The sequence below is a fragment of the Neomonachus schauinslandi genome, chromosome 3 (genome assembly GCF_002201575.2).
Source record: "Neomonachus schauinslandi chromosome 3, ASM220157v2, whole genome shotgun sequence".
Lineage (NCBI taxonomy): Eukaryota > Metazoa > Chordata > Mammalia > Carnivora > Phocidae > Neomonachus > Neomonachus schauinslandi.
Window position 1 is genome coordinate 117374485 of NC_058405.1, and position 27346 is coordinate 117401830.

At 38.8% G+C, this 27346-nt stretch overlaps 1 protein-coding gene across 1 annotated transcript in view; it reads left to right on the forward strand.

Annotated features, from left to right (window-relative positions):
* The first annotated feature begins 433 nt into the window (after window positions 1–433).
* Window positions 434–27346, forward strand: part of GALNT13 (polypeptide N-acetylgalactosaminyltransferase 13) — a 547381-nt gene continuing 520468 nt past the window's right edge. Inside the window, exon 1 of the mRNA XM_021702903.1 lies at window positions 434–497. The gene's annotated coding sequence lies outside the window, so the exon portion shown is untranslated. The remainder of the gene's footprint in view (window positions 498–27346) is intronic.

The following is a 27346-nucleotide window of genomic DNA, read 5'->3' on the forward strand; positions in this document are numbered from 1 at the left end:
CCAGGCTGGGGCTACGAGAGGGGGAGGGACCGTGCGAGGAGGTGGGGCTGGGAGGGAGAGGGTTGGGGTGGGAGGGGGGCGGGGGCCGGGGGCGAAGTGACCAGGCGGCAGCGGCGGCGGCATAGGCGGCTCTGCCGAGGTGACAATGTACTAGGAGCCCTCGCTCGGTCTCCTGCGCCTCCTCGGCCTCGGCGCCCGCTCTCGCGGCGCTCGCGGAGCCCTCTAGCCCGCCGCTGCGCTATGAGGGCGCCTCTCTGGGGCTGGCCCAGGCCGGAGCCAGCTTGCTCCGCTCCGGGGGAAGTGTGAAGAGAGAGGCGCGGGCGGGAGCCGGGGCTGCGCGCGGCGTTCGCGGGCCGGCGCGGGTTCCAGGTGAGCGCGGGCTCGGCGCACCCGGCACTCTCGGCGCGGCCGACAGGCGCCTGCTGGGCTGGTCGGAAGCTGAATCCCGTGTGTGGACTGCCGTTCCCTCTTCGCGGGATCCTTGGCCACGATAGCAGGTCTCCGTCTCTCTCTTGCTCCCCTTCTCTTCCTCGTAATTGTCTGGGGCGAGTCCTCTCCGGGTGGCCAGGGTGCCCGGGTGGGTGCCGCAAAGTCCTGCAGCGAGTGTAGGGCGCGGAGTCGAGCGCCCGGGGCCGGACGGCGGGCCGGGGCGCCCGCGGACCCGGCGAGACGGCCCCCTGGGCGCTTTGAGCGCGTTCGCTTGCTGCTGCAGGTGCGGAGGGAGGATCACGAGGCGCGGAACTTTCTGCCGCCGCCCGCCCTCTACCTTGCTCTTTCCGCTACTCGGCTGAGCTCCGGGGCGCTGGCCACCCTCTGCGCCTTGGTGGCGCTCCGCGGCGGGGCAACTTTCTCCCACCAGCTGCGGGCGGCTGGGGCTTGCTGTGCGCGGACGCTTCTCCTCGGCTTGACACCGCGGACGCTCTGGAGCTTGGGTGTCTTCTTCGACGATTGCCTTCCTTTCTTTCTCAGTGCCCCTCGGCCTCTCTCTCTGTGCGTCTCTGTCTCTGACTCAGTTTCTTTCTCTGACTTTCTCTCTGACTCTGGCTCCCCCTGCGCCTTCCGGGTCTGTTTCTTTCCCCTTCTTTTCTTCCTTGTCTTTCTTGGGATGTCTCTTCCTGTTACTCTGTCTCTTAACGCTTGTCTCTTCTTCTTTTCTCTCTGCCTCTTGCTGCCTATCTCTGTCTCCCTTCCTCGCCTCTCCTGTCCTCCAGATCCTCAGGCGCCTTGGCCAGTGGAGCACGGCCCGACCCACCTTCTGGGCATCTCCAGGTACAGAGATCTCCCTACTCAGAGCCAGAGAGTGTGCGGCGGATGCCCTTGTGTGGGCTCTCCTGGAGTCGAGGGGCTGAATGAGGGGCGCAAGGGCCAGTCTCCCAGCTTTGCGCGGCCTCGAACCCGAGCGCACTGAGGCTGCTGGTAGCAAAAGCTGCGGGCGCCCCTCCCCTCACTCCGTTATTTGACTATGATCAGTTGAATTTCCTGGTAGATAGTCTACATCTCCAGCTTTTACAAGTAGCCCCAGGAGGAGAGATGGATGAAGCTTTTGGATCCAGGGAAAACTAACCTCGCAAGGGCGGGAGCTTTCGTGAGGCAAAGGTGTTGCTACCGGAGGAGAGGAGCATTGGAGACTATTTGCTTTAAACTGCCATAACACTCAATCCTTGAGCGTTTTCCTTGCGAGAGGTCGTGGTCACTATTCCCAGGAACAGAGCGTAGAGATTTTATTTGCAGGGGAAAGACACTTGGATACCCTAGACGCCTGAAATTTCGGGTTTTCTTCGGACCCTCAGATCTTTAGTTTTATATGAAGGCTACCTTTGCTCAGGGTTGCTTCCTTACCGTCCCGGTGTGTGTGTGTGTGTGTGTGTGTGTGTGTGTGTGTGTGTGTCTGTGCGCGCGCGCGCGCGTGCATGTGTGTGCGCGCGCTATTACTTGTGTTCATGCCCTCTAGTGTTAAAGAAACCAGCTTGTTTCAGAATAGTGAAAAGTAAGGTCAGCCTATTTGGTGACATATTTTGGACCTTTTACTTTCCCAGATTATTTTCCTTGCCTTCACCCATCCTTTCCTTTTCCTCATCTTGACTTTTGCATTGCATTACTAATTTTTCCTTTTCCCCGATCTCTACAAACTCCTCCTCTCCTGCAGAATTAGAATCTTAATATTGAAACCCTGTTTGAGTGACTTCACAGATGGATAGATTTGGAGAATCTTCATAGCCTAAGGCAGGCTTTGAGCATGAGAAATGTGCATTTCTCTGCACTGTTTGCCACAAGCCAGGATTTCACATTTCTTCCTTATGCCCCTGCCCACCTTCAACTGCACTGAGAATTTTCTCTGGCTGCTCCTGCTTATTTAAATAAATGCTTTTAATTCTCTGTGTGATGCTCATCCCATTCCAGGGCTTAAGCTGCTTGCTTAAGTAGAGGCACTGTGTCTGAGATCAGGTTTGGGGAGGAAGAAAAGAAAGCTTTTGCAAAAGAGGTACAGTGCTGCTGGTGTAGATTAATTCTGGATTCCAGAGTGCGTAGTGGAACCGGATGCTGTTTCAGATATGCAGACCCTAGCGCAGTGTGGGAAAACTAGTAAATACTTAATAAAAACTTGTTAGTTGAGTGATTAGCATGCAGCTAATTATGGGCTTTGAACTCATCCAGCTATGCTAATGAGCCTACGTAAAAGAAGTTGAATTCTGCCTCCCCCCCCTTTTTTTTTTTCTGTTTCATTTAGTCTTTTATGAATGGGAATTGAGGACTAGTAGAAGGGATGTTGAAACACGACTCTTCTGTCCCTTTTTGGTTTATTCACTGCTTGAATTTGCCCCTCTCTGCAAGTCTTTAACTTGGCTGATGCTCTTTAACAAGTCACTGCAGAATTGAAGAAATGATTTTAGAGGCTCAGATGGCTGGCATCTCTTAATCTTCCTACCTGAAAGTAAACTGGAACATGACATCATTTATTAGTGAATACTTTCGTGTAGTCTTTCACAAGCGAAAAGTTACCTCTTTTAATATAAAGAGCAGATCTGTCAGCTTAAAATATTTGGGGGCTATAAATTGATCTGCAAACTGAATCACTTGCCTTAAATAATTTATAGGCTTCCTTAGTGCTTCAAATATATATGAGAAGTGTGGTACTACATGCATATGAGAATTTGCCAAAGTATCTGGAAATGTAGTCCTCCTGACACGAGGTACTAGTAGGAATTCATAAGCTGCAGTATTGTTTTTTTTTGTTTTGTTTTATTTTTGTTTGTTTTTGTTTTTGGGTCTTTTTTTTTTTTCAGTATTGTTTTTTTGATGATAGGGTAGTCTCTTCTTAAAGCAGTTGGGGATTTACCATGAGTATTGTACAGGAGCATGTTCAAGGCAATTTTGCTTTAAAAATATTACTTATAGATCACCTGACATTGTACCCAATGTTTTATATTTAAAAATAGCAAAGATACAGTGAAGGTGAAAAGTCTGATACTGGTTGAGATATGTTCTGATTTCTTACTGATAATATTGAGGCATATTTAGCTTTTTAACTTTATGTGCATTAATTTCACGTTGAACAGTTTTGTCAGAATGAAATACAATGTTTCCATTTTGCTTACTTGATTTTTAGAAGTGGTAGTTCTTTTTTCCTTTCTTTTCTTTTTTAGAAGTGGTAGTTCTAACAGGAACATTTCCATGGAATAGAGATTGTGCAGCTCTTTAAACTTGGCATTTTAGGGAGAGGGTGAGAGAAAGCAATACATGGGTGTTTTTATTCTTTCTGGTTGGACAAATGAAGAGGATATTGGTGTTTCTGAATAACACCAAGTGAAAGTAAGGAATATGATTGAGAATAAAGTATGAATAAAGTCCATTAGGTGAAATAAGTAACAATACTACATGTCTTTGATAAGTGTTCATTGTGCTTTATGAAAATGAACAGTATCTAGTTTTGTCCTTTATTGGTGTTGTTAAATATCACAATCTCAAGTGGCACCTCTTGCAATAAACAAGAAATTCTTTTTTTTTTTTAAAGCTTTTTTTTTTAAAGATTTTATTTATTTATTTGACAGAGATACAGCGAGAGAGGGAACACATGCAGAGGGAGTGGGAGAGGGAGAAGCAGGCTTCCCGCTGAGCGGGGAGCCCGATGTGGGGCTCGATCCCAGGACCCTGAGACCATGACCTGAGCCGAAGGCAGATGCTTAAGGACTGAGCCACCCAGGGGCCCCTAAACAAGAAATTCTTGACTGTGACTTTTAATATATCACCTTCTTGGGTTTGCATTGCCATCAGTAGTAGGAACATGTACACATCTTAAATCTAATGAGGCCTGCAGGATCACTACTTTGAAGCCTGAGTGACCATATGCTAATTATTCAGAGAATTTTAACTGGGTTTTAATTCTCAATCCTTCCTTCTGCTCTTGTCATCAGAATAAACACATGTGAAACATCAAATCAAGTCTCATATTGACTCTGACTATCCATTTGATGGCCTTTCTTAATATCACCCCCCCCCACCCACACATACATACTAAGTATATGTTCAAACACATAAATCACATTTAAAGATCTGCTACTGTCTGCTTTGATAAACCATTTGTCATTTTAACAGATTAGACTTTTTTTTTTTAAGGTTTTATTTTTAAGTAATCTCTATACCTAACATGAGGCTGGAACTCACAACCCTGAAATCAAGTTTCATGCTCTACTGACTGAGTCAGCCAGACACCCCCAGATTAGACTTCTGTTTACAATTTCTATCTTAAAGCACATTGTTTAATTAAGGACATCTGCTAGTCAATTACAGACATACGTGTTTTTGAAGATTCCAGCTTTCTGTTGTGAAATTTAATACTTAGAAAATTCAAAGAAATTTGTGAGAGTGAATGCACACATTAATTCAGTAGTTGGTCATCCATTTGGGGCGTTATAAGCAATTATATTTTAGAGCAAAATATAAATAAAATGGACTTTATTTATTTGATACTTGTTTCTCCTGGATTCAGATTTAAACCTGTGTGTGTGCTTTCAATGTAGTATATTATAAAAATATTTTTAACGGGTCTTTGCCTGATCACCAGGAAATAATTACAGGTGGCTAAAGATAGCTGTGTGATGAATGTATGTTTCTATTCCCTTGTAAATGAATTAGCTAAAATTCATTTTTAGCTATGAGTTTTCTAATTTTATTTTCTTTATATGAGTCAGGACCTTTTTATTTAAGTTGAAATCTTAACTTTGAAAATTTTTAACTAGAGATTATTAAGAGATTTCTGGGGCCTAACATTTAAAATGTAAGTGAAAGTAGGGAGATGTGCCTTTTCTCTATGGGCCCAACTTTACTCAAATGTACACATGTAATTATTGTCCTTATGAACTCCTGGGTTCTCTCTTAATGTTTATCCTACTATAATTGCCCACCCTTCACAATAGACCTAGAGCAAGATACAAAATATCAGTTGTTGAAAGTTGTCCCATGTTAATGGTTAATCCTTCCAACATAGCTTGAGAGGGATGTAGAGAAAATTGTGACTGTTAACATCATAGATATGAACACATTTGTGATCATATATACGGTTATATGAGAAAATTAAAATGCTGCTCATATTAAATATTCAGACTTCCTTTGTATTTTTTTTTTTTTTAGGACTGCTTACTGTTAAGATAGGTGGGAACTGTCCAAGATCTAGTATATCAGGGTTTTAACATGATGTGGAATTAATTAGGACTCTGATACATTAAACTACATTGATGTCACTTAAATCTTATTTAAGCTCTTGTAGAACATTATAGGAAGTGTGATTTAACTGTTAGTTGGCATTTTGGTGATCATAATACAAGTGCTGAGTAGCCACTGTAAACAGAAGAATTTAAAGTGAAGCCTGCATATTCAAAATAATCTAAATTACACCTCAGAGATAGTAGTAAATGTCAACTTAATCTCTTGCCTAATATTAATTGCCTTTATATTATAAGCACAGCACCTCTTTTTTTTTGTTAAAAAATAGATTTTGACATATGGGGAGGATTATGTTCTTGTAGATCAGAAGCATAATAACTGACTTAATTTCCTCTTGAGATTTTTATTATATAATAGTTTCAGATGGAGAGGATGAGATTTATATGACTATCAAGACCCCTTTGCAATACTACCATTAATCTAATGAAAGAAAAATGGGAACAAATACTTGGAAACGAATCTATGTGAAGGTACAGCCATTTCAGTTTATTTATGAAGCAGTTAAAAATGGTGAATTGAATTACACATTGAGAAAATAACTAAAATCTATTGGGTGCTTACTTTGTCCTTGTACTGTGGATAAGTAAACATCTAATACGTCTTGCCACATTTTATCCTCATAACCATATGAGCAGTAAGTAGTAATATTGTCCCTATTGTATAAATGAGGACTTACTCAGAATCACACAACTAATATGTTTTAGCACCAGGGATCACATCAGTTCTTTCTATATATGAAGCCAGTACTCTAGTAGTTCTCAGTCTGATATTTTCACTGATTAATAAATTTTTTTTAAAAAATTGAGTGCCAGCCTCCATGTGAACGTTTTCTTTTGTATGGTAAGAATGATTTAAAAAGTCTACTGTCACCATCATGTTATAAAAGAGTGGACATTTGTACACCAGCTAAGATGGCAGAACTGAATATCAAAATATAGTTCTTAGAATAAATTTAGCTTTCTATGCGTTTTTCTACATTGCACTTATTTTTCTAATTTAACAAAGACTGATGAAAATTTTATCACAGTCTGGTAATTTATTTCACCATCTTCTGTAGTCTGTGCTTGGGAACCCATCTCAATGTGAACCTCTGTAATAGCCTATCTTCCCTGTGCACCCTGTGCCCATAGACAGCATAGGCTAGTATGGTAGTCATATCCGTCACTTAGTGAGACACACACAACCCTTATAGCCATTCCTTTCTCCTGCCAGTCGCCAGCCTGGGCAATAAAACTTGGACCCAGGAAAGATGCCAGCAATTGCTCTCGCCTCAGTTTACTGTGGCAGTGTTTGTTGAAAGGATTAGAGAATTGGAGGTGACTTGTTCCTTTATGGGGGTTAACCGCCAATCACTGTCACTAAGATGGTGCCAATCTGTGTCCTGGGACAAGAGATGAATGCCAGGCAGAAATAAAGGAGCATGTCTCAAGAACTTATTCCTCTGTCCTTCCCCCAAACCTGTGCTTTCCAGCCTTTAGGGATCCTTTTGTTCCTTTTTCACTTCTTTGCCTTGGTGAGGACAAAGAGGTTTTGCTTTAGGTAAGAAAGAAAATTGCGAAGGTAAACTTCTAACTGCTTTTGTAAAACTGACCAAGGCTGTTAAATGCCAACTTGCTTTGGATAGAGACTATTGGGGCCATTGAAGAGGGAAAAAATGCCAGTGGGGGTATGTGAAATGTAGCTAAATGGACCTAAGGCATTGTTTAGTGTCCCTGCTAACAAACCAGTCTGTACATTGAAATTACCTAAAGAGATTTGTGTGTGTGTGTGTGTGTGTTTGTGTGTGTGTTTATTTTAATAGAGATTGTCAGATCCCACTGATACAGATTCTCATATGCCTGGGATGGGTTTACAGAATCTATTTTTATTTGTTTATTTTAAGATTTTATTTATTTGTTAGAGAGAGAGAGACCATAAGTGGGAGCAGGGGAGGGGCAGAGGCAAAGGGAGAGCAGACTCCCTGCTGAGCTGGGAGCCAGATGCCCTTCAGCTCAGATCATGATCTCAGACCCTGGGATCATGACCTGAGCTGGAGGCAGCCCTTAACCGACTGAGCCACCCAGTAGCCCCCAGATTCTATTTTTATAAATACTTTTCTAGATGATTCTAATATACAGTGAGGTTTCAAGCAACTGATCTACTTCCAGTCATCATTTTTAAGATTTATTTACTAATTTTTATTTATTAAAAAAATAGTAGTTTTTAGCACAGCCAGACTTATTCTCCACACCCACGCTTATTTTTTAAATTGTGCATTCATTTATATCATAAATTACAATGACAAATTGCTATTAAAACAATTTAATACATATTTTTCTACAGAGTTTGTTCATAGGACTTCGGACGTCAGGGAGTCTTCACAACCACACACTTACATTTTAACATTCAGGGACTTGAACTATCATAGGAAATGCTAGAATCCTAGTAACCATGTTTGTGCATTTGATTTCATTTTCGTGATGCCCAAATTTCAAAATACTAAGAATATAAAATAGCCCTAGATCTTCAAGGAAAAATAGAGTCAAATCTGAAGTCAGAATGCAGTCTCTGGGCAAGCTGCTCGGGCTCAGTGATCCTCTTCCATTCTGAGCTTTTTAAAGTAGTGACTATTAACAATAAAAGAAAGTAGTAAACAACTATTGTAGAAATAATAAAAATGGGCAGAAGTTATGACCTGGAACCTAAAACAGATAACCCTGGGAATAATAAAAATGTTGACTGCTACAAGTATGAAGGGCCAATAATCTGTAAGGGGAGCAAATAGAATTAGACTGAACCATCAAGTCCATGTCTATATATTTAAGAAACAGAGCAGTTTCTTTTAATATTACTTATCAATATTACTTTTATTATCAATATTACTTTCAATATTACTTCTATTACTCTGGTTTTGAACAGTTATACTTTCTAAAATAGGCATGTGGATTCCTTTTGATAGAAACCATTCAATTTTAACTAGGGTAGATTAGTTGGAAAAAAAAAACAGCATTATGTAATATTTTAAATAGCTTCACATTACTGTAGAATGTTTCTTCCCTTAAAAAAGATAGAAGTTACTATGTTCTGGACACTATTCTACGTGCTTTACAAATATTAATTCATTTCATCATAACAACCTTCCAAAGTAGGTTTTATTAGTACCTTCATTTTACACACAAGGAAATTGGGACACAGAAAGGTTAAGTAAATTGTCCCAGACTAAGCTGATGAGTGACAGGGCAAGGACTATGCTATTTTGATGAAATGGTTAATAAAACAACTTGCTTTCCATCACAAAGCTTGAAGTAGCAGAATTGAAAATGGAACTCAGATTCCTAGGTCTTGTTTCCTATTTGAGTAAGATTTGCCTTTAAAAATGAAGGAAGAAAACCTGACCAACAAATCAGATTTCTAGAGTGGGAAACAAAAGTGTTTACGTTTCAGAAGTCATAGCACTGGATTAAGAAAGACAGTTAATTATGAAGGAGACAATAAATGTGGAAAAATTGGAATGGATTTCTTAAATATGTTGTCTCTACTTAGTTGCAGATTACCCCCCAAAATAAGAAGAAATTAACATATAGAAAAATAATTAAATCCTTAAGTAAATAAGATTTCTTTATATAGACCTTAATCCATAACTGAGATATGTACCTGTAACTGATCTAATAAGAAATAGCTTATTTTCCTGTGATATTGCTGATAAAACATTTAAATTACATTAAGAAATCTTATGAAAGGATTGGGGAAATCCTGCTGAAATTTCTGGCTTTTTTTCTCAAGTGTTTTAAGTTTTTTATATGATGGCATATCTTTACTAACTTGTAATTAGTACTCTGTAAGAACTGATGTATTAATCTTTGATATAATACATTTTCTCTTTCTGACCTTTAGTTGATTTTCAGCAACTTTCTATTGCTTACTATTTTTGTTTAATGCATGATGACAATGTTTTAATGATTTTTCTTTAGTCTTTAAAAAATTAAGCACTATTTTAGATTGATAGTTGATTAGATTATGTAAATTATTTAAATTATATAGCATCAATAATGAGTCACTCCATCTGCCTGGTTTTTTAAAAACTAAAATTTGCACTTAAAAACAATGCTGTTTTCAGAGTCTATAAATGAAATGAAGGTTTATGAGGTTACTAACTAGCTTAGTATCAAGACTGTACAGTTTTTCCTTTTTGTGGCAGTAAATTCCATCTCTTTTTTTTCTGAATTCACAAGGCTCATCTTTCTTTGATTCTCTTGATAGTTCCATCTCAAATGGGACTATATGTCGTTTGTCCTGAAAAATGTTAGAGGCCAGACTGTCCCTGAATACGGTTCAGATTTTACACCTCTCCTATAGGTTGTCAGTGTGCCTCTGTATTTTCTTCTTAAGTAAATAATGTGTTTATTTCTCAGTACTCTTTTTCTTCTCCCATATCTTTTCCTTGCTCCTCCTCTCCTTTCATCCTTCTTCATGGTGGTCTCTCCTTTAAATGGTCTTTCTTCCATGGCTTAATAAATCCACATGTAGCAGGACTAGACTATTAGTGGCTCTTGATTTGTTAAAAAAAATGTAAAAAGAGCTGTTTATTTCATCAGTTAGTTTTGAGTAGGTAAGAGACAGACGCTCTAGCTTTTGCATCTGGGTCATTTAGCAGGAGGCTGGGATACTAAATTCACATCTCATTACCTTTGTCTACTTTTAGAATTGTGTGCTTGGGCCCTGTGGTCAGTTGGCAGTTGGCTGGCCCATGACTCCGAGGGAATGCTGTGTTATTTGAAGGGATGCCAATTTCAGTTGCCACACGGTTTCCATATTTCTTGGTCAGATTTTCCATATAAAACATCCAATATGTGTTTTATTACTAACTCTAGGCTATTGACTTCATGTCAAAAATTTATTATGTTATTAACTGATAGATTGTAATGAGCAATTTTAATAATTTATTTTCTGTGGCTTTCACTCCCTGATTTTGGGTAGTGTTTCCCCTATTTGATAAAAGTAGAGCAGACATTTTTGTCACAGATTTTTTAAGAGTTTTATTGTTGTGCACTAAGTTGAGATGAATTGTAGGTAATTGGATGGTGCAGCTGAATTAACACATTGAATTGCTAGTTATGAGACACTTCATTTGCTGTTGCAGACAACAATAGGCCCATTTTGCTTCTACAATGCACAAATTCTTATTATCTATATAAAGTTCTAATTCAAGTGGGATAATGTGTATGCATCATTTCCATTCCTTTTGTAAGGAAAAATAACCTTCACAAATATAAGAGACTTGCAACTATCTCATTAAATAATTTTGAACTTCAATAAATATTTTTTTCTGAGAATGTTAATCAGTTGTCTCATTCTCCACAAGAAGGACAGAGTATAAGGCATTTCATAAACATGAATTCAGTAGTATTGCTTTTACCCTGTGTACCTTAAGACCTATGCAGATGTGCAGTTTGCATTTCTTTCAACAGAGAGCCTTGTCTGAATCATTAAGGGCAGCATTGTTGCCATCATGACTGTGTTGATATTCAGTAGTGTAATAATTTTGTTTGCTCTTGGTTTCTTTTCATTTTAAGGGTTTTTAGCGTAGCTTCTCTAGGTCAGTGGAGTTACTTTTAAACAGGTAAGTACCCATTTTAAGAGGAAGTATTGATACATACCTTTATTTATTATATGTTCTTTTGAAACCTCAAGAGTCAAAAAGATATCAGACTGTTACAAATTGGATAGAGTGAAGCAAGGCAGAGGAAACTGCCCGGGAAGACCCTGAACTCACCTCCTTCCATGGACACACCAAATCTTTGGCTATATATGAATCATTTCCCTCTGAAAAGGTTCTGAAAACTAGATGAACTTCTTCTCTACATCAGAGGATAAAAAGACCACATTGAGAAAGGGAGGAGAGGCAGAGACCTGATGTCACAGAAACCACACCCTAGCATGGCCCCACACAAGAGGGAGGGATCTTACCAGTGCAGCACTTCTCCTGGAGGAGCAAGGGGTTGATGCCTCACATCAGGCACCCCAACTCCCCATGATCCACAGCAAAGAGATGAGCCCCCAAAATGTGAGTGGGGCTGATGTCCAAGGGAGCCAAAATACTGTAGGAAATTGATATTTTCTTTTTAAATGGCTCATGTCTAGTCTCACTCACCTCAGACCCAGTGAAAAAACAGCAGTTTGAAAAGCACCTAGACTGCATGTGAAGGATATTTAATTGCTGATCTGAAAGCATCTGCTGGAGGGACAGAGGACAGTTGGAACTCTCCCCAGAGATGGAGGTGCTGACAAATGCTGTTTTTGCACTTTCCACCTACCCTGCTAGCAGGTGGGTGAGCTCATACATGGCACCCTCTCATTGCCTTGCTAAGTCAGTCAAGGGCTAGCAGTCATGGCGCTATCCTGCCTTGAGAAGCCAGGGAGCATGAGTGGTTGGACCTGGCTGGGGCAGGTGAGTATGAATTGTGGCATTCTCCTGTTCCCTAGCTAAAGTTGGTTAGCTGGGTGGTTGTGACACTCCCTTGCTTCTTGGCTGAGCCTGGCAAGTGTGAGTGATCATGGCATTCTTCTACTACCAACCTGAAGGCAATGAGGGTGCATAGACAAAACACTCTCCCACTGTATTTGTAAAGACCATGAGCACACATACAGACATTTTCATGCTGCCTTTTTGAAGTCAACAAGTGTGCCCTACCCCCTGTACTCTCCAGCTGCCCCTAAGCCAGGAGATGCATGCAGTCTATAAAAGGGGAGGCTTCTTTACTGCCTGACCCTAGTGGCCAAGGGGACTGGCATTCCTGAGCTCCATGGGAATGCAACGTTTGGAAAGGCAGGTCATGGCAGGCCACCACCTTCAGGGCATTGCACAGAGAGCAGACTGAAACACAAATACAGCCTTCCTGTGAAAAAGGCTTCTTAGTCTGAAGCTTCAACCAGAGGGACATGCTTCAGGTTTCATGAACATCTATAGATTTAAGGAAGTGCTCCCAGGAAATGTAAACAGGGAAATACCATCCTTGTGTTCCCTCTTGGCCTCATTACAGCTCAACAAGGCCTCACAGAAAGGAACTTATAAACTCATCTGGAGCCCTGATTTTTATAACTGTTTTCCAGGGACACCTGCAGATCTCCTGGCATAGAGGCCATCAGGGATTACAACTGTGGCCCATTGGGACTGCATATATTTGCATACTTCCAAAGCTACTGTGTGAGCGTCTGACTTCCAATTAGTCTGAAACTCGGTGCTAAATGAGATTACTCTCCTTGGAAAACTGACAGCTCTTTCCACACCCTCAAAAATGGGGGCATATCAAGAATAAATTAGGTAGTTTAGATAATCAAGGATTTGAGAGACAAGCAAAAGCTAGGGCAAGGTTGGATGAGAAGTTTATTACCTACACAAGACCACTCCTTCAAGACTGAGAGAGGCAGCTGCTTCAGCTAATACATATAAGCAAACACAGGGAGTTAAGGGAAATAAGGTAACTGAGAAATATGTTCCAAACCAAAGAATAAGAGAAAGCCTCAGAAAAAGACATTAATGATATGAAGATAAGTAATTTACCTGGTAAAGAATTCAAAGTAAGGTTATAAAGATGCTTACCATACTCTGGAGAAGAGTGGATGAACACAGTGAGGACATCAGCAAAGAGGTAGAAAATATAAGAAAGTACCAAATATAAGTCACAGAGCTGAAGAATACAGTAACTAAACTAAAAAAATATACCAGAAGGCCTCAAAAGTAGGCTGGATAAAGCAGAACAAGTCAGTGAACTGGAAGACAATAGAACTCCTCCAGACAAAGCAGCAAATAGAAAAAAAGAATTAGAAGATAAGATGATCCAAGGACCTGTAGGACATCAAGTGGAATAACATTTGCTTTGTAGGGGTCCCAGAAGTAGAAGAGAGAGAGAAAGCAGGTGAAAACTTACTGGAAGAAATAATGGCGGAAAACTTCCCTAATCTAGGCAAGGAAAGAGACGTCCAGGTCCAGGGAGCCAAGGGAGTTCCAAAGAAAATTAATCCAAAAAGCTTCACACTAAGATACATTGTAATTAAAATATCAAATTTAAAAAGAGAATCTTAGAAGCAGCAAGAGAAAAAACAAATTATTACATATAAGGGAACTCCATTGGAGTATCGGCAGATTTCTCAACAGAAATTTTGCAAGGCAGGAGGGAGTCATGTGACATACTCAAAGTTCTGAAAGGAAAAAAACTCCCAAACAAGAGAATTTTAATTGGCAAGATTATCATTCAGAACTGAAGGAGAGATAAAGAGTTTTCCAGTTGAGCAAAAGCCAAAGGAATTCATCACTACTAAATCATTCTTTTTTTTTTTTTTAAGATTTATTTATTTATTTGAGAGAGCGAGAATGAGAGAGAGTACATGAGAGGGGGGAGGGTCAGAGGGAGAAGCAGGCTCCTCGCCGAGCAGGGAGCCCGATGCGGGACTCGATCCCAGGACTTCAGGATCTTGACCTGAGCCGAAGGCAGTTGCTTAACCAACTGAGCCACCCAGGCGCCCCACTACTAAATCATTCTTATAAGAAATGTTAAAGGATCTTCTTTAAGCTGAAAATGATGGTGCTAATTAACAAGAAGAAAATATAAAGTAAAAATGTCACTGGAAAATGTAAATATATATGAAAGGTAATGGATCAAATACTTGTAAAGTTAGTATGAAGGTTAAAAGATAAAAGTAGTGAGTTAACCAAAGCCACAATAATTAGTTAAAGAATACATGAAATACAAAGATGTAAAATGTGACATTAAGACATAAATTGTGCTGGGGGTGGGGTAAAATTGTGGTTTTGGAATGTGTTCAAATTTAAGTTGCCATTAACTTAAAATAGATTATTATATAGAGAAAATGATGTATGTGAACCTCTTGGTAACCACAAAACAAGAACTTATGGTAAATACACAAAAGAAAATACAAAATACATATTATCAAATATGGGAGAGATGCTTTCCCAAAGGAAATTACTGTGCTTTTAACAGAAGCAAGGAGAATGCTTCAGAGTAGGCAGGAACTTCAGATATTTACAGCAATAATTAAGGGATCTTCTCTATTGGAACAGGCTGCTTGATCATTAAATTAGTATTTCAAGTCTTGTAAATAGAGAAGATCCTGGAGTTAAGATCAGAAGACCTGGAGGAGAGGCAAGATGGCAGATGAGTAGGGGACCTCTTTTTATCCAGTCCCTTGAATTGAGCCAGGTATCTATCAAATCATTGTGAACACCTGTGAATTCAACCTGAGATCTAATAAAAGAATTGCTGCAGTTATACAAATAGAAAAGCAACCACTTTTTGCAAGGTAAGAGGTGCAGAGACATGAATCTGAGGGGATATATCAGAAAATAAACCTCGGGGGGACGGAGCCTCTGTAAGCTGGCTATCAAAAAGTGATAGAGCAGTGGAGTGCAAAATCAGAACTTTTAGAAGTCTGTGCCTGTGAGGGACTTCTCTGCCTAGAAGGTGCTCAGGTGGCAAAGTGGGGCAGAATCCAAGGTGGGACAGTGTGGTCTCAGGATCCTCAGAGTCTCAGAAAGAATGGGAGTGCCTGAGTGCAGCAGAGTTTCCAAACATTGATGCCGGGAAGCCAGCTACAATTAGTGAGCCCCAGAGTGGCCTCTCAGCGTGGTGTTGCTGTAAACCATGAACTGCAGCAAGATCGACTGACCTCTCTCCAAGCAGGGACCCAACAAGCAACAACCGCTGTTAGACCCTTCTTCTTCCCCTCAGAGGCGTGGCACAGGTGTGCACATGATTGGGCAACTATTCCCCAATAGTTCCGAGCAGGGGCCCAGGGAGTGGCAGGGCACAGTGAGACTCCCCTCCTTCCCCTGGGAGGATTGGTGCAGGTATGCATTGCAGGAGTCTCAGGAGTTTGATGCACACAAAAGGGACTGACTGCTTTTCCCTGAGGATGGATGAAGAGTGGGGGAAGTGATCGTTCAGGTCTGGGGCTGGAGATCAGGGTGCTGCCATTTATTAGTTTTTTTTTTTTTTTCATCCTCTAAAACAGTGCGAAAAGCCTTCAGGGAACAAAAGCCAGATAGAGCAACCCAAAGCACCTTACACTGAGCCCAGCCCCCTGGCAAGGGTTGGTACAACTCCACCTAGGCAAAGACACCTGAGAATCAGTACAACAGGCCCCTCCCCCAGAAGACCAGCAGGAACAGCAGGTGAATACCAAATTTATGGATCACACAGAATTAAAAAACTCCTGAGCTAAGAGAAAATACTGTATAGAATTCAAGGCTTTTTTCTCACGCATCTTTAGTCGTTCAGTTTAAAAATTTCCTTTCCTTTTTTCTTTTTTTTCCCCTTTTCAACTAGTTTCTTATTTTACAACTCTTTGTTTTTAAGTCTTTTTAATTTTCATTTTATATATTCTTCATTTTTGGCTTCCTTTCACTGTATTCAGGTTTTTGTTGTTGTTGTTGTTGTTGATATGTAAGTTTTTCTTTCTTTACAATTTTTGGATTTAGTGTCTTCTAATCAACAGACCAAAATACACCCAGGATCAAGTGGATCACCCCGTTTTGTCCACCTGTGAGATTATTCTCTCTCTTTTTTCCCTTTTTTTCCCCCTTCTTTTCTCTTTTGGTTTCTGACCTCTTCCGATTTGTCTAGTGTGCGTTTTGCTGGGGTCGTGGTTGATATTTTTGATTTTGTTCTCTCATTCGTCTATTCATCTCTGGACAAAATGACTAGAAAGAAAAATTCACAACAAAAGAAAGAACCAGAAGTAATACTCTGCCACAGATCTAATCATTATGGATATAAGTAAAATGTCAGACCTAGAATTCAGAATAACAATTGTAAAGTTACTTGCTGGGCTTGAAAAAAGCATAAAAAATACTAGAGAATCTCAAGTGCCGAAATAAAATCTAATCAGACCAAAATTAAAAATGCTTTAACTGTAGGGCTCCTGGGTGGCTCAGTTGGTTAGGCGACTGCCTTCGGCTCAGGTCATGGTCCCAGGGTCCTGGGATCAAGCCCTGCATTGGGCTCCCTGCTCCGTGGGAGGCCTGCTTCACCCTCTCCCACTCCCCCCACTTGTGTTCCTGCTCTCGCTGTCTCTGTCAAGTGAATAAATAAAATCTTTAAAAAAAAAACCTTTAACTGTGATGCATTCTAAAATGAATGTTCTAATAGGATAAATGAGGCAGAAGAGAGAGTCACTGACATAGAAGACAAAATGATGGAAAGGAAGGAAGCTGAGAAAAGAAAAACAACTAATAGACCATGAGGGGAGGCTTCGAGAAATCAGCAATACCATAAAGTGAAACAATATTAGAATTATTGGGGTTACAGAGGAAGATGAAAGAGAGGGGACAGAAGTTATATTTGAACAAATCATAGCTGAGAACTGCCCTAATCTGGGGAAGGAAAGAGGCATTCAAGTCCAGGAGGCTCAGAGAGCCCCCCCGCCCGCCTTCAAAATCAATAGAAAGAGATCAACAACCTGACATATAATAGTGAAGCTTGCAAATTTCAGAGATAAAGAGAAAATCCTGAAAGCAGCTTGCGACGAGGTCCTTAACCTACAAGGGTAGGAACATTAGACTGGCAGCAGACCTATCCATAGAGACCTGGCAGGCCAGAAAGGGCTGGCATGATATATTCAGGGTACTAAATGAAAAAAACATACAGTCAAGAATATTTTATCCAGCAAGCTGTCATTCAGAATGGAAGGACAGATAAAGAGTTTTCAGGACAAACAGAAATTAAAAGACTTTGTGATCAGTCAGCCAGCCCTGCAAGAAATATTAAAGGGGATCCTGTAAGCAAAGAGACAGCCCAAAAGTAACATAGCCGAGAAAGAAACAGAGACAATATACAGAGACAGGGACTTTACGGGTAACACAATGACACTAAATTCTTATCTTTCAATAGTTACTCTAAATGTAAATGGGCTAAATGTTCTAATCAAAAGACACAGGATATCAGATTGGATTAAAAAAAAAAAACAAGACCCATCCATATGCGTCTACAAGAGACTCATATCCAAAGACACCTCCAGATTGAAAGTGAGGGGGTGGAGAATCATTTATCATGCTAATGGACATCAAAAGAAAGCTGGGGTAGCAATACTTATATCAGGCAAATTGGATTTTAAAACAAAGACTAGTTAGGGGTGAAGAGGGGCACTATATCATAATCAAAGGGTCTATCAAACAAGAAGATCTAACAATTATACATATTTATGCTCCTGACTTGGGAGCAGTAAATCATATAAACCAATTAATAACAAAGTTAAAGAAACACATTGATAATAATATAATAATTCTAGGGGACTTTAACACCCCACTCAGAGCAATGGACAGATCATCTAAGCAGAAGATCAACAAGGAAACAAGGGCTTTGAATGACACACTGTACCAGATAGACTTCACAGATATATAGAGAGCATTCCATTCTAAAGCAACAGAATACACATTCATCTTGAGTTCAGTGGAACATTCTCCAGAATAGATCACATTCTGGGTCACAAATCAGGTCTCAACTGGTAGCAAAAGATTGGGATTATTCCCTGCATATTTTCAGACCACAATGCTTTGAAACTTGAACTCAATCACAAGAGGAAATTTGGAAAGAACTCAAATATTCAAAGAACTCAAATGGAGGCTAAAGAGCATCCTACTAAAGAGTGAATGGGTCAATCAGGAAATTAAAGAAGAATTAAAAAAATTCATGGAAACAAATGAAAATGAAAACACAACTGTTCAAAATCTTTGGGATGTAGCAAAGGCGGTCCTAAGAGAGAAGTACGTAGCAATACAAGCCTTTCTGAAGAAATTAGAAAAGTTTCAATTACACAAGCTAGCCTTACACCTAAGGAGCTGTAGAAATAACAGCAAATAAAGCCTAAACCAAACAGGAGAAGAGAAATAATAAAGATTAGAGCAGAAATCAATGAAATAGAAAACCAAAAGAACAGTAGAGCAGATCAATGACACTAGAAGGTGGTTCTTTGAAAGAATGAATAAGATTGATAAATCCCTAGACAGAGTTATCAAAAAGAAAAGAGAAAAGATCCAAATTATTAAATAATGAATGAAAGAGTAAAGATCATGACCAACACCAAGGAAATACAAATAATTTTAAGAACATATTATGAGCAACTATATGACAACAAATTAGCAATCTGGAAGAAATGGATGCAGTCCTAGAAACTTATAAACTACCAAAACTGAAACAGGAAGAAATAGAAAACCCGAACAGACACATAACCAGCAAGGAAATTGAATCAGTAATCAGAAATCTCCCAACAAACAAGAGTCCAAGGCCGGATGGCTTTGCAGGGGACTTCTACCCTGGGAAGAAATAAAAGGCTTTCAAGAAGAAGTCAAACTCTGACTGTTTGCAGATTACATGATACTTTATATGGAAAACCCAAAAGACTCCATCCCCAAATTGCTAGAACTCATACAGGAGTTCAGCAACATGGTAGAATATAAAATCAATGCACAGAAAACGAGTTGCATTTCTATACAGTAACAATGAAACAGAAGGAAGAGAAATTAAGAAATCGATCCATTTATAATTGCACCAGAAACCATAAGATACCTAGGAATAAACCTAACCAAAGTGGTAAGAGGATCTGTACTCTAAAAGCTACAGAACGCTTATGAAAGAAATTGAGGAAGACACAAAGAAATGGAAAAACATTCCATGTTCATGGATTGGAAGAATAAATATTGTGAAAATGTCTATGCTACTCAGAGCACATTCAATGCAGTACCTTTCAAAATATCATTGACGTTTTCACAGAGCTGGAACAAATAATCCTAAAATTTGTATGGAACCAGAAAAGATCCTGAAGAGCTAGAGGACTGTTGAAAAAGAAAACCCAAGCTGGTGGCATCAGAATGCCAGACTTCAAGCTATATTACAAAGCTGTAATCATCAGAGAGTATGGTACTGGCACAAAAGCAGACACATAGATCAGTGGAACAGAATAGAGAACCCAGAAATGAACCCTCAATTCTATGGTCAATTAATTTTCGACAAAAGCAAGAAATAATATCCAATGGAAAAAGGACAGTCTCTTCAACAAACGGTGTTGGGAAAATTGGACAGCCACATGTAGAAGAATGAAACTGAACCATTTTCTTACACCATACACAAAGAGAAGCTTAAAATGGTTGAAAGCCGTAAATGTGAGACAGGAATCCATCAAAATCCTAGAGGAGGACACAGGCAGCAACCTCTTTGACCTTGGCTGCAGCAACTTCTTGCTAGACATGTCTCCAAAGGCCAGGGAAACAAAGGCAAAAATGAACTGTTGGGACTTCATCAAGATAAAAAGCTTCTGCACAGCAAAGGAAATAGTCAACAAAACTAAATGGCAACCTATGGATTGGGAGAAGATATTTGCAAGTGACATATCAGATAAAGGGGTATTATCCAAGATCTATAAAGAACTTATCAAGCTCAACACCCAAAACCCAAAAAATCTAGTCAAGAAATGGGCAGAAGACATGAACAGACATTTCTGCAAAGAAGACAGAGAAATGGCCAACAGACACATTAAAAAATGCTTCATATCACTTGGCATCAGGGAAGTACAAATCTAAACCACAATGAGACACCACCCTACACCAGTCAGAATGGCTAAAATGAACAAGTCAGGAAATGACAGATGTTGGCAAGGATGCAGAGAAAGGAGAACCCTCTTACACTTTTGTTGGGAATGCAAGTTGGTACAGCCACTCTGGAAAACAGTATAGAGGTTCCTCAAGAAGTTAAAAATAGAGCTATGCTTCTACGCAGCAATTGCACTACTAGGTATTTACCCCAAAGATACAATTGTATGGATCTGAAGGGGCACCTGCAGCCCAATGTTTATAACAGCAATGTCCACAATAGCCAAACTGGAAAGATCCCAGATGTTCATTGACAGATGAATGGATAAAGAAGATGTGGTGTGTGTATATATATATATATATACACACACACACACACACACAATGGAATACTACTCATCCATCAGAAAGGATGAATACTTACCATTTACATCAATGTGGATGGAACTGATGAGTATTTTGCTGAGTGAAATAAGTCAATTAGAGAAAGAAAATTATCATATAGTTTCACACATATGTGGAACATAAGAAACAATGCAGAAGATCATAGGGGAAGGGAGGGAAAACTGAATGGGAAGTCATCAGAGATGGAGACAAACCATGAGAGACTCTTAACTATAGGAAACAAACTGAGGGTTGCTGGAAGGGAGGTGGATGGGGGGATGGGGTAATTGGGTGATGGGCATTAAGGAGGGCATGTGATGAGATAAACACTGAGTGTTATATGCAACTGATGAATTATTGAATTCTACATCTGAAACTAATGATGTACTATATGTTGGCTAATTGAATTTAAAAAAATGCAAAAGGAAATCTAAACATAACACTAAATAGTCATCAAACCACAAAAGAAGAGAGAAAAACAGGCCAAACTAAAAGATACAGAATGGATTAAAAAAAACATACAAAACAATACAAATCTATGTGCAGCTTATAACTGACTCACTTCAGAAATAAATACACACAGAGGGCGCCTGGGTGGCTCAGTTGGTTGAGCGACTGCCTTTGGCTCAGGTCATGATCCTGGAGTCCCGGGATCGAGTCCCGCATCTGGCTCCCTGCTCGGTAGGGAGTCTGCTTCTCCCTCTGACCCTCCCCCCTCTCATGCTCTCTGTCTCTCACTCTCTCTCTCTCAAATAAATAAATAAAATCTTTAAAAAAAAAAAAGAAATAAGTACACACAGAGACTGAAAGTGAAGGGAAGGAAAAAGATATTCACTGCAAATGGAAATGAAAAGAAAGCTGGTGTAGCTCTGTGCTTATCAGACAAAATAGTCCTTAAAACATACTGTAATAAAAGACAAAGAGGGGTATTGCATTATGATAAAAAGGGTCAATGAAGGAAAAGGTATAATATTTATAAATATATATGCACCCAGCATAGGAAGACCAAAATATATAAAGCAAATATTAACAGACCTAATGGGAAAAATTGAAAGCAATACAATAATAGTAGGAGACTTTAACACCTCACTTACATCAATGGGTAGATCATCCACACAGAAAATCAATAAGGAAACATTAGCCTTAAAGGGTGTATTAGACCAGATCGACTTACTGTATATAAAACATCCCATTAAAAAGTAGCAGAATACACAATTTTCTCAAGTGCACATGGAATATTCTCCAGGATGGATCACGTTAGGCCATAAAAAAAGTCCTAATAAATTCAAGAAGATGGAAATCATCAAGCATCTTTTCTGACCTCAATGGTATAAAGGTAGAAATCAATTACAAGAAGAAAACTAGAACAACTACAAATACATGGAGATTAAACAAGTGGTTACTGAACAACTACTGGGTCATAAAAGAAATCAAAGAAGAAATATCTAGAGGCAAATGAAAACAGAAATCTGACATATCAAAATCTATGGGATACAGCAAAGCAGTTCTAGCAGCAGGTCTACCTCAAGAAACAAGAGAAATCTCAAACATTTTAACTTTATATGTTAATGAAGTAGAAAAGGAAGAAGAAAGCCAAAGTTTAGTAGAAGGAAGGAAATAATAAAGTCAGAACAGAAATAAATGGAATAGAGGCTAAAAAGACAATAGAAAAGAGCAATGAAACTAAGAGCTGGTTCTTTGAAAAGATAAACAAAATTGGCAAGCCTTTAGCTAGATTCACCAAGAATAAAAGAGAGAGGACTGAAATAAAACCAGAAATGAAAGAGAAGTTACAACTGATACCACAGAAACATAAAGGATCATAAGGGACTACTATGACCAATTATATGCTAACAAATTGGACACCTAGAAGAAATGGATACATTTTTGGAAACTTAAAATCTTCCAAGAATGAATCATTAGGAAATAGAAAATCTGAATAGACCAATTACTAATAAGAAGATTTTGAATAGTAATAGTAATAGTAACCTCCCAATAAATGAAAGTCCAGGACCAGACTGCCTCAGAGGTGAATTCTACTGAACATTCAACAGTTTAATACCTATCCTTCTCAAACTCTTCCAAGAAATTAAAGAGAAGGGAGAGCTCCCAAACTCATTTTACCAGACCAACATTACCCTGATACCAGAACCAGGCAAGGATATCATAAAAAGAGAAAATTGCAGGCCAATATTCCTCATGAACATAGATGCAAAAATCCTCAATAAAATATTAGCAAACCATATACATTGAATTTATCGTACAGCATGATCAAGTGTGATTTGTTCCAGGGATTCAAGGATGTTTCAACATCCACAAATCAATTAAAGTGTTACACCATTTAACATTTAACATTTATATGCTGAAAAGCATATAAAACATTGATGAAAGAAATTGAAGAAGACACGAATAAATGGAAAGATATTCTGTGCCCAGGGGTGCCTGGGTGGCTCAGTCGGTTAAATGTCTGCCTTCAGCTCAGGTCATGATCTCAGGGTCCTGGGATAGAGCCCTACAGTGGGCTCTCTGCTCTGCGGGGAGCCTGCTTCTCCCTCTCCCTCTGCTTGCTTCTCCCTCTGCTTGTGCTCTCTCTGTCAAATAAACAAATAAAATCTTTAAAAAAAAAGAAAGATATTCTGTGCCCATATATATTGGAAGAATCGATATTAAAATGACCATACTTCCCAAAGCAATCTATAGATTTAATGCAGTCCCTATCAAAATCAAATGGCATTTTTTTACAACTTGAAAAAATAATTCTAAAATCTACATAGAAGCATAGAAAATTCTGAATAACCAAAAACAATCTTGAGAAAGAGGAAAAAAGCCAGAAGTATCATGCTCCCTGATTTCCAAATATACTACAAAGTTATATAATCAAAACTGCATGGTATTGGCATAAAAATAGACACATAGATCAATAGAACAGAATGGAAAGCCCAGAAATAAACCCACCCATATATGGTGAATTAATTTATGATAAAATGGACAAGAATATATCGTGGGGACAGCACAGTCTCTTCAATAAATTATATTGGGAAAACTGGACAACTACAATCAAAAGAATGAAACTAGTTTACTATCTTATACCATATACAAAAATTAACTCAAAATGGATTAAAGACTTTAATGTAAGACCTGAAACCATAAAACTCGTAAAAGAAAACATAGAAAATAAGCTTATTGACAGTGGTTTTAGCAATGTTTTTTTTTGGATCTGACTCCAAAGACAAGGGAAACAAAAGTAAAAATAAGCAAATGGGACTATATCAAACTAAAAAGCTTCTGCACAGTTAAGGAAACAAGCAACAAAACAGAAAGGCAGCCTACTGAATGGGAGAAGATATTTGCAAATCATATATCTGATAAGGGGTTAATATAGAACTTATGTTAAGAACTTACAACTCGGGGCACCTGGGTGGCTCAGTCGTTAAGCGTCTGCCTTCGGCTCAGGTCATGATCCCAGGGTCCTGGGATCGAGCCTTGCATTGGGCTCCCTGCTGAGTGGGGAGCCTGCTTCTCCCTCTCCCACTCCCCCTGCTTGTGTTCCCTCTCTCGCTGTCTCTGTCTCTCAAAAATAAATAAATAAAATCTTTAAAAAAAAAAGAACTTATAACCCAATAACAAAAAAAAAAATCTGATTTAAAAATTGGCAGAGGATCTGAATAGACAGTTTTCCAAAGAAGATGACTACAAGCACATAGAAAAATACTTGACGTCACTATTCATCAGGGAAATGCAAATCAAAATCATACTGAGAGATCACCTTACACCTATCAGAATGGCTATTATCAAGAAGACAAGAAATAACAAATATTGGTGAGGTTGTAGATAAGAGGGAATACTGCCAGTGGGAATGTAAATGGTCCTGGTACTATGGAAGGCGATATAGAGGATTCTCAAAATATTAAAAATAGAAATGCCATTCAGTCCAACAATTCCACTTCCAGGTATGTACCCAAAGAAAACATAAAAACTAATTTGAAAAGATACATGCACCTCTGTTTTTATTGCAGTATAATTTCCTAAATATCAATACGGAAACAACCTAAGTGTCCACTGATGGATGAATGGATGAAGAGGATGTGATATATATTATCTATTGTGTGTATACACACAATAGAATACTACTCAGACATAAAAAAAGTGAAATCTTGCCATTTGATACAATATGGATGGACCCTGAGGATATTCTGTTACATGAGCTAAGTCAGACAGAGAATGATAAATACCACATAATTTCACTTATATATGGAGTCTAAGAAACAAAACAAAATCCAGACTCATAGATATAGAGAACAGATTGGTGGTTGCCAGAGGAGAGGGGCACTGGGCAAGCCAAGTGGGTTCAGGGGGTCAAGAAGTACAAATTTCCTGTTATAAAGTAAATCATGGGGATATGATATACAACATGGGGAATATAGTCAATATTGTGTTAACTTAGGCAGGTGACAGATGGTAACTAGACTTATTATGGTCATCATTTCACAGTGTATACAAATGTTGCATTACTATGTTGTATACCTGAAACCAACATAATTTGTATATCATTTATATCTCAATAAAAAAGCAAGGATTAATAGAATAATTCTCAAATTTCTGAAGAAAATTTGCAACTCAAGATCCCAGATCTACTCAAAATATCAAATGCAAGGTTAGAATAAAGACATTTTCAGACATACAAAGACTAAATATATTTTCCACAAATATAGCCTTTCTTAAAAATTACTTGAAGTCCAATTCCAGCAAAGTCTAATTGAGAAAGAAAAAGACATGGCATGATAGTTATGAAGCAGTCCTAGACGGCAAACAGATTATGTTGTTCCAGTGCCATGCAGGATTAGTGTAAAAAATGGAGTGCTTAAGTCAGTGAAAGCCTCTCTGACAAAAGGAGACATTATAGAACAATGTCTATAATGTTCAAGGTACATTTGAAAAGAAAAAAAAAAAAACCATTGTCAGGAGAAAAAGAGTAGAAACTCCAGGAAAAAGAAAAGAATCTGTAAGAAAGGAAAGTAATCTAATCATAGAATTTTAGTTGAGTCTTAAATGAACATATTTTAAGGGGCGCCTGGGTGGTTCAGTTGGTTAGGCGTCTGCTCAGGTCATGGTCTCAGAGTTCTGGGATGGAGCCCTGTGTTGGACTCCCTGCTTAGTGGGGAGTTTGCTTCTCCCTCTCTCTCTGCTCCTCCCACCCTGCTCATGCTCACTCTCTCTCTCTCTTAAATGAATGAAATCTTTAAAAAAAAATGAACATTTTTATGTTAATTAAATATAAATGATATTTACTGTTTTTCAATTTTTAGTATCAATCTTTATATAAAATGTCAAAGATAATCATGACTATAGCACAGAATGCAAACATTATCAGCACTGGTAATGTTATAGTAAACATAAAGATGGTGAGGGCTGGGAGTTTGGTATGAGGTTTGGAGAAAGCAGCAGGGATTGGTAGGGATTGGAAGATTAGCATATTACAAAGTGGGGTCAAGAGATAGTGTTTACAGTTGATGACAAGAAATAGCAGTGATGATATATTCCTTAAAGTTAGAAAGATAACCAAGAGGAGGAATAATGAATATATTAAGAGGAAGAGTACAGAGAAGTGGGGAATGTGGCAAGTGAGATAATTCAGATAATGTCTAAAATACTTTGAGTCCATTTGTGTGGTCAAAGTATCCTTCAGTTTGATTTTTGAAAAATGTGCCTGCATTTAGGTGGTTATGTACTCTCCAGATTTTTACAAATTCCAGTTACTCTGTTAAATCACCCTGGTCCATGAAGACATTTGAATTTAAGCCTTCTATTGTGGAAGTAATAAACAATTAAATATGATTCCCTCTGGGGAGAAGAACTGGTTGGATTTGGGGGTGGGGGCTGCACTATATAAAGAAATATAAATACTGAACTGAACGCTAGCATAGTAGCAGTCAACCCTTATGGAATTAATAAAGATCATGGGACTAAGAGGAGAAGAACTAGATTCTAGTCCAGAAAAAAGCATTCATAAAGTCTGTGGCATATCATTTAACTTTTCTGGAGCTGAATTTCCCCATCTTTAAAATAAAGCAACTGGTGGGTGGGGGAATGGGTTAAATGTGGGATGGGTATTGAGGAGGGCATGTGTGATGAGCACTGCGTGTTGTACGTAAGTGATGAATCACAAAATTCTACTACTGAAACTAATATTACACTATATACTAACTCACTGGACTTTAAATAAAAACTTAAAAAAATAAAGCAACTAATATGAAAAAATACCTGGTATCACTCTATATTCTACTGTTTACTTTTACAGAGAGAGGCCTATTATTTTCTTTGAGAATGAAATGAATTTTTGTAGGTATGATAGTTGTCAAGACTGACTCAGGCTTCTTACTTGCTCTAGCTCTTTATTAAAGGTATTAATTGCCTTTTTAACAGTGGTCCTCATTCTCTATTTCTTTACCTTGCTTGTGTCTAACTGAATTGACCACTCAAATCAGAATCAGGTTTCTTAGTTTTATTACTCTGTAATAATCACTTCCCAAATAGAGTTGTTTTGATAGAATTTTTTCCATTATGCAAGACTTTATTTCCTTATAAGTGAAAAAAAAATTAACTTTTTTTTTTGCTGATGTAAAAATGTAACACATTACTGAAAGCTTCTTTAAAAGATCTTAT